The sequence below is a fragment of the Rhinoderma darwinii genome, chromosome 7 (genome assembly GCF_050947455.1).
Source record: "Rhinoderma darwinii isolate aRhiDar2 chromosome 7, aRhiDar2.hap1, whole genome shotgun sequence".
NCBI classification, from domain to species: domain Eukaryota; kingdom Metazoa; phylum Chordata; class Amphibia; order Anura; family Rhinodermatidae; genus Rhinoderma; species Rhinoderma darwinii.
In genome coordinates, this window is record NC_134693.1 from 41,510,862 (window position 1) to 41,521,075 (window position 10,214).

At 43.6% G+C, this 10,214-nt stretch overlaps 1 protein-coding gene across 1 annotated transcript in view; it reads right to left on the bottom strand.

The window, feature by feature from the left end:
• LRRC8D (leucine rich repeat containing 8 VRAC subunit D) overlaps window positions 1–8,288 on the bottom strand; it is a 54,342-nt gene extending 46,054 nt beyond the window's left edge. Inside the window, exon 1 of the mRNA XM_075833244.1 lies at window positions 7,914–8,288. The gene's annotated coding sequence lies outside the window, so the exon portion shown is untranslated. The remainder of the gene's footprint in view (window positions 1–7,913) is intronic.
• Window positions 8,289–10,214: the final 1,926 nt, after the last annotated feature.

Genomic DNA, 10,214 nt, shown 5'->3' on the forward strand with positions numbered 1-10,214 from the left:
TAGTCTTTACTTTACACTCTTCCGTATTTCGGCCGCAAGTACCGGACCGAACACAGTGCAGGGAGCCGGGCTCCTAGCATCATACTTATGTACGATGCTAGGAGTCCCTGCCTCTCTGCAGAACAACTGTCCCGTACTGTAATCATGTTTTCAGTATGGGACAGTAGTTCCACGGAGAGGCAGGGACTCCTAGCATTGTACATAACTATGATGCTAGGAGCCCGGCTCCCTGCACTGTGTTCGGTCCGGTACTTGCGGCTGAAATACGTCCGTCAATTACGGACGTAATTAGTGTGTGTGCACATACCCTAAATCACACATGCAGTTTTCGATGCAGTTTTTTGTGCCGAAGCCAGGAGTGGATGCAAAAAGAAGGAAGAGTGTAAAGTAAAGACTAATGCTTCTCCTCTTTTTTAGATCCACTCCTGTGTTTCGCCTCCTACACACGGGACAGAAATACTGCAGATTTTCTGTGCGGGAAATCAGAAGTATGCTGAGCCGACATCTTATAAAAAAAATAAACAATAAAAAAAGAGGCAAGTAACCAAAAGTATACAAAGGGTGTCCTCAATCTATATATGCCTATTGGTGTGGAGCCTCTTTTAAACAATGGCTTCTGTAATACCATATAAAAACCTGTAAGAAAAAATGTGGTCAACTGAAACACATCAGGCAGTAAACCTATGTGAAAAGTTAAAGCAAAAAAGGTCATTTAAATATTAACTTTGTATTGTAAGAAGCCTAAGCAGAAGCCCTCACTCTATGTGGTAAAAAAAAAAAAGTTATAAAACGCTGACTACGACTTATTCAGTGAGCCGGTATATGGGGAGGGAGACAGTAGAGAAAACATTTAGCTGTTTACCATGCAGAAAGGTCACGTCTTTTAGTGGAACATAATTCAAGGTTCCGTCCCCGAGTCTTCACATCGACTCTTGTACAAATCAGCTGAACGCAGACACAATAAATACTTTGCCGAGCTGCTGTTGTTGTTGGTTATTGCGCGTTACAAGTATTGGTTATGTTATAAAGGATGTAGGAAAAACAATGATGGGAATTTATTGTGCTGTTTAAGGGACAAGTTTTGGGTCAGAGCAAGAAAAAAAATTTCCTTATTTTTGGACGGAAGCAAAAGTGCAGTCTGCAGAACTTTTGTTTCTATGAAAAAAAAATGGAAACCTAGCGAACGGACACAAGCGGAAAGCAACTGAAACAAAAAATGACCATTGAAATCTATGGTAATTCTAACGGAACCGTTGCTTTGCGTTTAATCTTTCGATTCTCTATTCTTCCGATAGTATTTTGTGGTTAGTAATCCGGTGGTGGGCTTCTGGTTGGTCATTTTTGAAGTGAGAACGCATTATGTGTCCTTAAATAACCTTTCACTATTTCACAAAATATGAGTTTTTATCTTGAAACGAATATAGACATATATGCAGCAGATTTATGGCCGTCAAACATCTACTGACCTTGGAAAACCTTTCGAGGGGACGATTAAATAAAGATTACTAAAGTATATTTTATGGGGCCGGGATCTTAATCCTTTAGCCATGTGACTACATAATTCTTTCCATACGCCTTCACACTGCTGAGACATGTTAAATAACATTAATAAGATGTTCCATCCAAAACGGAAAATCACTTAAGTATAATTTGTCTCAATCTCCCACCCCCAAGGACCTGTTCACATGTATTTCAGATAAATAAAAACAAGGGAATACAGACCACAGATACACTCATATACATAAAACCTCAAAAAGTGATTTAATTGGACCCGTCACAACCGGTCAATTTTGGGCTTCAACTTTTTAGGTCACCATCAAACGACCGCTGAAGCCAGTGATGAGAGTGGTCGTTCACTTCAAGAACAAATATCATTGAAGAACAACACAATATAGAGACACGTTATCTCATGAAGCAGGACTGGTAGCCCCAGCGAGGTGTAGTAAAAGATTGACAAATGAGAGAATTGCCAGTAAAAAAAAACTTTCCATAGAATTCATTGGAAAACAACCCAAAGAAGTTAGTTACTAAAGCCCCATGCACACGGCCGTGCCCGTAATCACGGCCCGCGATGGCAGGCACGGCCGGCTATCCGTATTTTCTGGCCATGCTCCCATAGAAAGTATCGGAGCACAGTCCATAAAATGCAAAAGAACGGACATGTTCCATCATTTTCTGAAGATTTCTACGGCACGAACACCCATTCGTAGCGATACGGAAAGGTGTCCGCGGCCAATAGAACTGAATGGGTCGCTAATTGCGGACCATATTATGGACAATTTTTACGGTCGTGTGCATGGGGCCTTAATAACTCATTTCTAGGATAGAAACTGGGGAGGAGACCTCCAGCTCACCTGACACACTCCAGTGTGTTGTGAATGGCACTCGGGTCCTCGTGTCGACACACGGTGAATGAGCAAAAAAAGGGGGAAGGAGTAGGATCCAGCGCTGAGTCAAGTTTAAAATGGATTTTCTGTTCCAAGTTTATTGGCATGAATAATAAAAGGAAGTCCAGTTGTAGATAGTCCTGGGTTAGTAAGAAGTGGAGGTAATGTCCTCGGGGCCTACGCGTTTCGGACGACTGCCGCGTCCTTAAACTTGGCTGTAGTGATCTACAACTGGACTTCCTTTTATTATTCATGCCAATAAACTTGGAACAGAAAATCCATTTTAAACTTGACTCAGCGCTGGATCCTACTCCTTCCCCCTTTTTTTGCTCATTTCTAGGATACCAGGAAACTCTGATTTGTCCAGGCCTGAACTATACATCATTTTAACGGAGACTTTGTCAACCGCTCGTTTGTACCACTGTTAGCAGCCCGTTGTAGGAAATCATAGTTTCTATTGAGATAGAAAAATAGTCATTTACATTTCCAGAAAACACTATATTGGCCTTTTGTTTACACCTGTTACGTTGCTTTTTGGCATTTTCCGGCTTGCTTATTTACATGCGGAAGTGCAGAAATATCAAGAGGGGCAGGGCAAGAGCCCATATTTGTCATTTCACTCACCCCATTTCAAATAAGTACAGAAGTTAATTTTTTTGGTTTTTAAAGCCGATTGGTCATCAGACTATGCACAGTATGGGGAACAAATCTCAACCACACTCTACGAAAAAAATCTGCAGAATAAATGTGCGGAAATTGACCTGCAAAATCTGAAGGATGCCAATTTATGTTGCGAAAACTTGTAATCCGCACTCAAAATCCATAAAGAATATGCAATGTTAGTGACTAAGGGTAGTCACATACGTAGTCACTTTCTGTAGTAGGTGCATGGATTTCAGTCAGCCTAATTCAAATAAACGGGACAGTCGCAGTAATTTCGGCAACAAATCTGCCGCATGTGAATTTACCTTAAAGAGTTATTTTTCAAAAGCCAATGAATTTCTCCTAGTTTTAATTTATATTATTAATCTTTGTAGCATAATGTCCAGAGAAAAAGAATGACAAGAGGTACATGCAAGCTTTCATTATTTGCAAATATGCACTAATATGGCTTTAACCCCTTAATGACAGCTACATTTTTTCGTTTTTTTTTGCCCCTCTGCCTTTCAGCAGCCATAAAGTTTTTTATTTTTTCATTGACGTGGCTATGAGTCCTTGTTTTATTTGTATTTTTTTTCCTGCACATTTTGGCGGCACAAATAATATACTACATAATTGATGTGATTTATTTTTGCAGCATGAAAATAGAAGAAGAGATTTTCAGCATTATTTTTTATACCGTTCACATTTCACGCTAAATAAGTTGTTCTATAAATTCTTTAGGTTATTAGGTTGCGTAGATTCCTAAGGCTTCGTTCACATCTGCGCCAGGGTCCCGATCCGATGTTCCGTCGGAGCGGGACCCTGGCTGACACAAACTGAAACCAAAGGTTTCCGTTTCCATCACCGTTGATTTCAATGGTGACTGATCCGGTGCCAATGGTTTCCGTTTGTCTCCGTTGTGCAAGGGTTCCGTCGTTTTGACGAAATCAATAGCGTCGTCTACTATAGTGGTTGTGTAGGTTTAGACAACTCTGATGGTACAATTTGTAAGACAAGGCGTCCTAGGGGCGTGCTGCTGTCAAGTCCCCATCAAAGGAGATAGTTCCCTTTGATCATGTCGCTGGCACGGACCGTGGCTCTCAAGAGTTTAAACAGCCAGGATCTGAGTTTCCCCTGATCCCAGCTGTACTCAGGAAGCTGCTCTATGTAGAGGAGCTGTTAGTACGGGTATGTTCCTGTTCTAGGGCTGGGCAATTATGACCTAAATCAAAATCATGAGTAATTGAACATGTAACCTCAATTACGATTAATGAACGATTACTTAGAACACACCCGTTTTTGCATGCCATGCCCCCTATTTGCATGCAACGACATTGAATTAATATTTATCCCCTGAGCCTGCTGTAAACTACTGTATATAATAGACCCCCTGACACCGCCCCTACACAGTATATTGCCTCACAGTGCTTCCCACAGAGTATAATGTCCCATAGCTGCCCCCACACATTAGAATGTCCATATAACTGCCCTCCACACAGTATAATGCCCCATAACGGTTCCCATAGCTTCCCTTCACACAGTATAAAGTCCATGCCCCCACCATGTATAATGCCCCACAGCTGCCCCCACACAGTATAATGCCCCCATAGCTGCCCCCACACAGACCCAATAGTGCCTAATAAAATACGCATTCATGAAAAACGCCTGAAAAGCTTCATTTTCAGCATCAAAAAATGCCTTGAAATCAGACTGTTTTTCCTTGAAAACAGGCTCGTAATTTTCAGCTACCTCTTTTTGTACATGTGAACATACCCTAACAGTTCATACTTGGAGAATGGGCGCGCTCACTGGAGAGGTCATATGTCTTTTCTACAGCGATGCCAAAAGACGTCGCTGGAGACTCGGGACCTGCACCGTCCGCCATCAAAAGACAGTGGGTGGTCGGGAAGGGGTTAACAGATCTCTGTGCACTTCCTCAATATCAAGTACGTCAAAGCTCTTAAAGGAAAGAAGAGTAAGGCCTTATTCAGACGAACGTTGTATACGTCCCTGTGCTGTCCGTTAGTACAACGGACAGCACACGGACCTATGCAATTCAATGGGGCCATTCAGACACACGTGATTTTTCACCCAGCATGTTTCCGCTGCAGGAAACTCACTGCATATCCTATTCTAGTCCACCGCGCGCATTGAAGTCTATGGGTACGTAAAAATCACGGAAGTCATCCGTGTGCTGTCCGTGTTTCCCGCAACAGTTGCTAAAGAAAGGCTGTAAAAAATAAATAAAAATTGAACCCACATGGACATTAAAACTGATGGGACACAGAACTGAAACGCAGGAAAAACTCGTTTTTTGCGGACGCAAAATGGACACGTTCGTGTCTGGGTCAGTTCACACGTTGCATAAATACTGTGGCTTTTCCACAATGAAATTCGTTACGGAAAATCCACAGCAAATACAGTAGCAGCAAAGTGGATGAGATAAAACAAATTTCATCCACACGCTGCGTAAATACTGTGTGGGGAAAAAACGCTCAGAAATTGACCTGCGCTGCGGAATTTTATTCCGCAACATGTTAATTGTATTTTCATAAACGCTGCTTATTTGTTGCAGGATTTCCCCGTTTAATTCAATGGGGCGGTAAAACCCCCAACAAATAGCAGTTGTTGCATTTTTTGCGGTGGGTTCGCAGCGTTTCTGCTGCAAAAGACGCAACTCAGGAAAATATCTTATACTTACCGAGGAGTCTGTGTTTCTTCCCCCAGGCCGGCCTCCTGGGATGACGTTTCATCCCATGTGACCGCTGCAGCCAATCACAGGCTGTAGCGGCGGTCACATGGGATGAAACATCATCCCAGGAGGCCGGCCTGGATGACATCAGAGGGATGGCCTCCCTGAATAATGCTTCATCCCATGTGACCGCCGCTGCAGCCAATCAAAGGCTGCAGCGGTCTCCTGGGATGAAACTTCATCCTAGCAGGCCGGCTAAGTGCTGCAGTTTTCGGTAGCGGACATTCCCGGTGAAAAACTGCACCAGAGTTAGGTGTGGTTTTTCACCCGCAAATTCCCTGCGGGAATTTACGCAGCGTATCCGCCCTGTGTGAAGATAACACATAAAGTATTAGGGTATGTTCACACGGCTTATTTTCATACGTATTTTCAAAATGGCTAAAAATACAGAAGCTGAACGACTCCAAACATCTGCCCATTGATTTAAATGGGAAAAAGTGATTAGTTCAGACGGGGCATTTATTTACGCGGCCATTTGAAAAAACGGCACATAAAAAAAGCCCCGTAAAAAGTGCACGTCACTTCTTGAGCCGTTTTTCATTGTGTCAATAGAAAAATAGCTCCAAAAACGGCAGCAAAAAACATTTGTAATTTTAAAAACAGCTGAAAATCAAAGGCTGTTTTTCCTTGAAAACAGCGCCGTATTTTACAGCCGTTTTTAGTTTAGCGTGTGGACATACCCGTACAATAAATACATTGACCAGAAGGGTCGAGCGCAGAAAATGTGAGGAGCGCGTGGTTTCTAATTGCTCTTGAAGCGACGGCTACACCTAGATTTGCTATGGCTCACTACAAAAATATAAAAGTAAAAAAATAAATCGCTCCGAAATGCATTGAGTAGCTCGAAAATCTCTTCAAAAACATTCCAGTCAAGCGATTTGCTAGAATTATTATTTTTTAATTGCTGGGATTTCAGTACGATTTGAAATACTGTTGACTACTTTTTTCCTCCATAGAGTAACATGAAAATCTCTTCTACTGAATAGAGAAAAGTCTAACTACAAAAAGTCTAGATGTAAAATAACATACAATAATTCCTCAAAGACATATTTTAAAGGGGAATTTCACTTTCTACAATAAGTAACGGGGACCTGTAGCGCTCAAAGTTTTCTTATGTAAATTCTGTAAAAAAAAATAAAAAAAATCAGCCCCCATGTTTACATGGCTATGTGCGTATGCGGATCACAGACATTGCATCTCATCCTCGTTGTTGTCTACACGGACTTGGACAAATAAGCAAAGTGTACCCCCTCGACTGCGGACCCCAATATCAGGTTCAAAGGATCGTGTTTTCCAAGCACTTGGCTGCTCCTTCATTTAACCCTTTGCAGAAATATAATTACCCCCTTATAGGGGTTTGATGGCAGGCCCAGGACTACAGTAGATGGGGTTGGTATGCAGGGCATTATGTGCATGCCCATTAAGGTACCCATAGGCTTGAGCAGACATCACGTCATTTCATTTAGAAACGTCCCCAGGGTTGACGAACCGGACTACACGGTGAAATCATTACTGAGGATGGATGTCGGGTGCACACTGCATATTTCATATAGGAGTATGGATCCAGATGAGTGCAGACTGCGGATTTTGGGACAGGCAATGTAGAGTTGAGTCTTGAGGAACGGCAATGGGATCAGATCTGGGTTTTAAACATTTTACCTGCCAATATACACAGCATGTAATAAGAAAAATGCCCCAAAAACAACACAATACACAACAATAATGTAAGAGGAGCCGATACCAGTCACATGGTGTCCTACAGAAGTCCATAGATACTAATATAGTCCTGTATATTGAAAACCCAATGGCACACAAGTGGCAACCACAGCAAACCGGTCTATACCAGCACACACCTCCCTGCCAGCAGCAACCATTGCCACATGCCTGCTGGGTTGAAGTCCAACCTTAAATGGGCTAAATAGGATTACAGTTATTTTTTTAATGCTATTTACTGAGCCATAAGGTTGTATTATCCACCCACTGGCACCCAGAAATATATATGCTGCCCAGCTACCCTGGCATTGTAAACATTCTGCGCCCTGCTACATGTACACAGGCGGCACAGGTGACAATACGGCCCCTGAGGCTACGAATGGGTTAAGAGTAATTATGTGCAGCATGTTCCTTCTCACCTGAGATGAGGGCGCTCTCCCTTCCCCCACCGCAGCGGGCAGGTGTCTCCTTCCCTCAGTCACAGGTACACGCTCCGAGCACAGGGCGGCATGAGGGGCACAGGAAAGCCGCTCACACATAGACACGGCCGGCTGCGCGCTGAGCTGCTGCTGCTGCTTCCTGGAGCTTGTGAGTGAGCTAGGAGCCCGGCCAGGCTGCACGCGCAGGACGGGAGGAGGCGGGGAGAGTAGACATTGCATAACAGCCTCCTCGTCATTTGTCATCAGCATCTTGGGGGCCTTCCGCCCAGTGTCACCCTCCAGCCCGGCAGGTGGACGTCAGATAGCAGCCTGGGTGATTGCTCTCCATCCCTGACACCGGCCGTGTTACTGCTGTCATTGGGATAACATAGGCGGCAATAATCTGAAAAAAATCCAGGGACATTGTTGTCATATGATGGATGTAATGGCCAACACTGGTATTGTATTATAAATATAAACCTGCCATATTGTGCCCACTTAATGCTGTCAGCTAACAGGGCCATATAGGGCATATATAACACAGCTATACAGTGCAAAAGTAACAGTACCAGCCAATGTCCCAATAATAATACCATACAGTGCATATATAACTGTAAAGGATTTGCCAAACACAGGTTCTGTGTCGACGCCCATGGGCAATCAGTCTGCACCTGCTCCTATGTCTGTGAGACTGACTCCATCTTCCACCATTCAGGATGGCAGGCTTAGGAGTGGGAGAGCCTATCACAGCCTGGCCAGACGGAGCTAGCTCCCGCCCTATGTCTATTTATACCTGCCTTTCCTGTTCCTCCTTTGCCTGTGATTCTTCTATGCTTGTTTCCTGGCTTGCTGCTGCTGCTTATACTGCTGATCCTCTGCTTGTTATTGACCTTGGCTTTCTGACCACTCTCCTGCTCAGCGTTTTGTACCTCGCTCTCTCCTGGTTTAACTCGGCTCGTTCACCTCTCTTGTTGCTCACAGTGTTCCGTGGGCAGCTGCTCTGTTTCCCTAGCTTCTGTGTACCCCTGTCTGTTTTGTCTGTCTTGCACTTACTGAGCGTAGGGCCCGTCGCCCAGTTGTACCCCGTCGCTTAGGACGTGTCGTTGCAAGTAGGCAGGGACTGAGTGGCGGGTAGATTAGGGCTCACCTGTCTGTCTCCCTACCCTGTCATTACAATAACACAGTTATACAGTGCGAAAGTAACAGTACCAACCAACGTCCCAATAATAATACCATACAGTGCATATATAACACAGCTACACAGTGCGAAAGTAACAGTACCAACCAATGTCCCAATAATAATACCATACAGTGCATATATAACACAGCTACACAGTGCAAAAGTAACAGTACCAACCACTGTCCCAATAATAATACCATACAGTGCATATATAACACAGCTACAGAGTGCGAAAGTAACAGTAACAACCGCTGTCCCAATAATAACACCATACAGTGCATATATAGCACAGCTACACAGAGTGAAAGTAACAGTAACAACCGCTGTCCCAATTATAATACCATACAGTGCTCACAGTGCGGGTTAAATAACGTTATATTAGAATAGTTTGGACTTTTACAGCCGCAGCGATACTAATTATGTAAAATAAAAATTCTGTTATTTTAGGTGGGAAATGTTTTTTTTCTATATAAAAAAACTTTACTTAAAGAGGCTCTGTCACCAGATTATCAAATCCCTATCTCCTATTGAATATGATCGGCGCTGCAATGTAGATAACAGCAAAGTTGTTGTTTTTTTAAAAACGATCATTTTTGCCCAAGTTATGAGCAATTTTATATTTATGCAAATGAGCTTTTCAATGGACAACTGGGCGTGTTTTCTCGTTTTACCAACTGGGCGTGTATTGTGTTTTTACCAACTGGGCGTTGTGAATAGAAGTGTATGACGCTGACGAATCAGCGTCATACACTTCTCATCGTTCCCACCCAGCTTCTTTCACTGCAGACACACAGCGTGACGTCACCCATAGGTCCTTCAACCTTGGCGTCGGACAGAGAAGATACATGGGCTCCAGCCGTCCGAGAGTGTAATATGCTCGTCTCTAGGGAGTTTACTATGCTTACCTGCACACGGTGATGCTGCTGCAGATTCAACTGTACTCTCTGACGCCTGGAGCTGATGTGTCTTCTCTCTTCCGACGCCAAGGTTGAAGGACCTGTGGGTGACCTCATCGTTCCCACCCAGCTTCTTTCACTGCAGACACAGCATGACGTCACCCACAGGTCCTTCAACCTTGGCGTCGGAACCTGTCACCAGCATTTCACCTACTAAACCAGCAA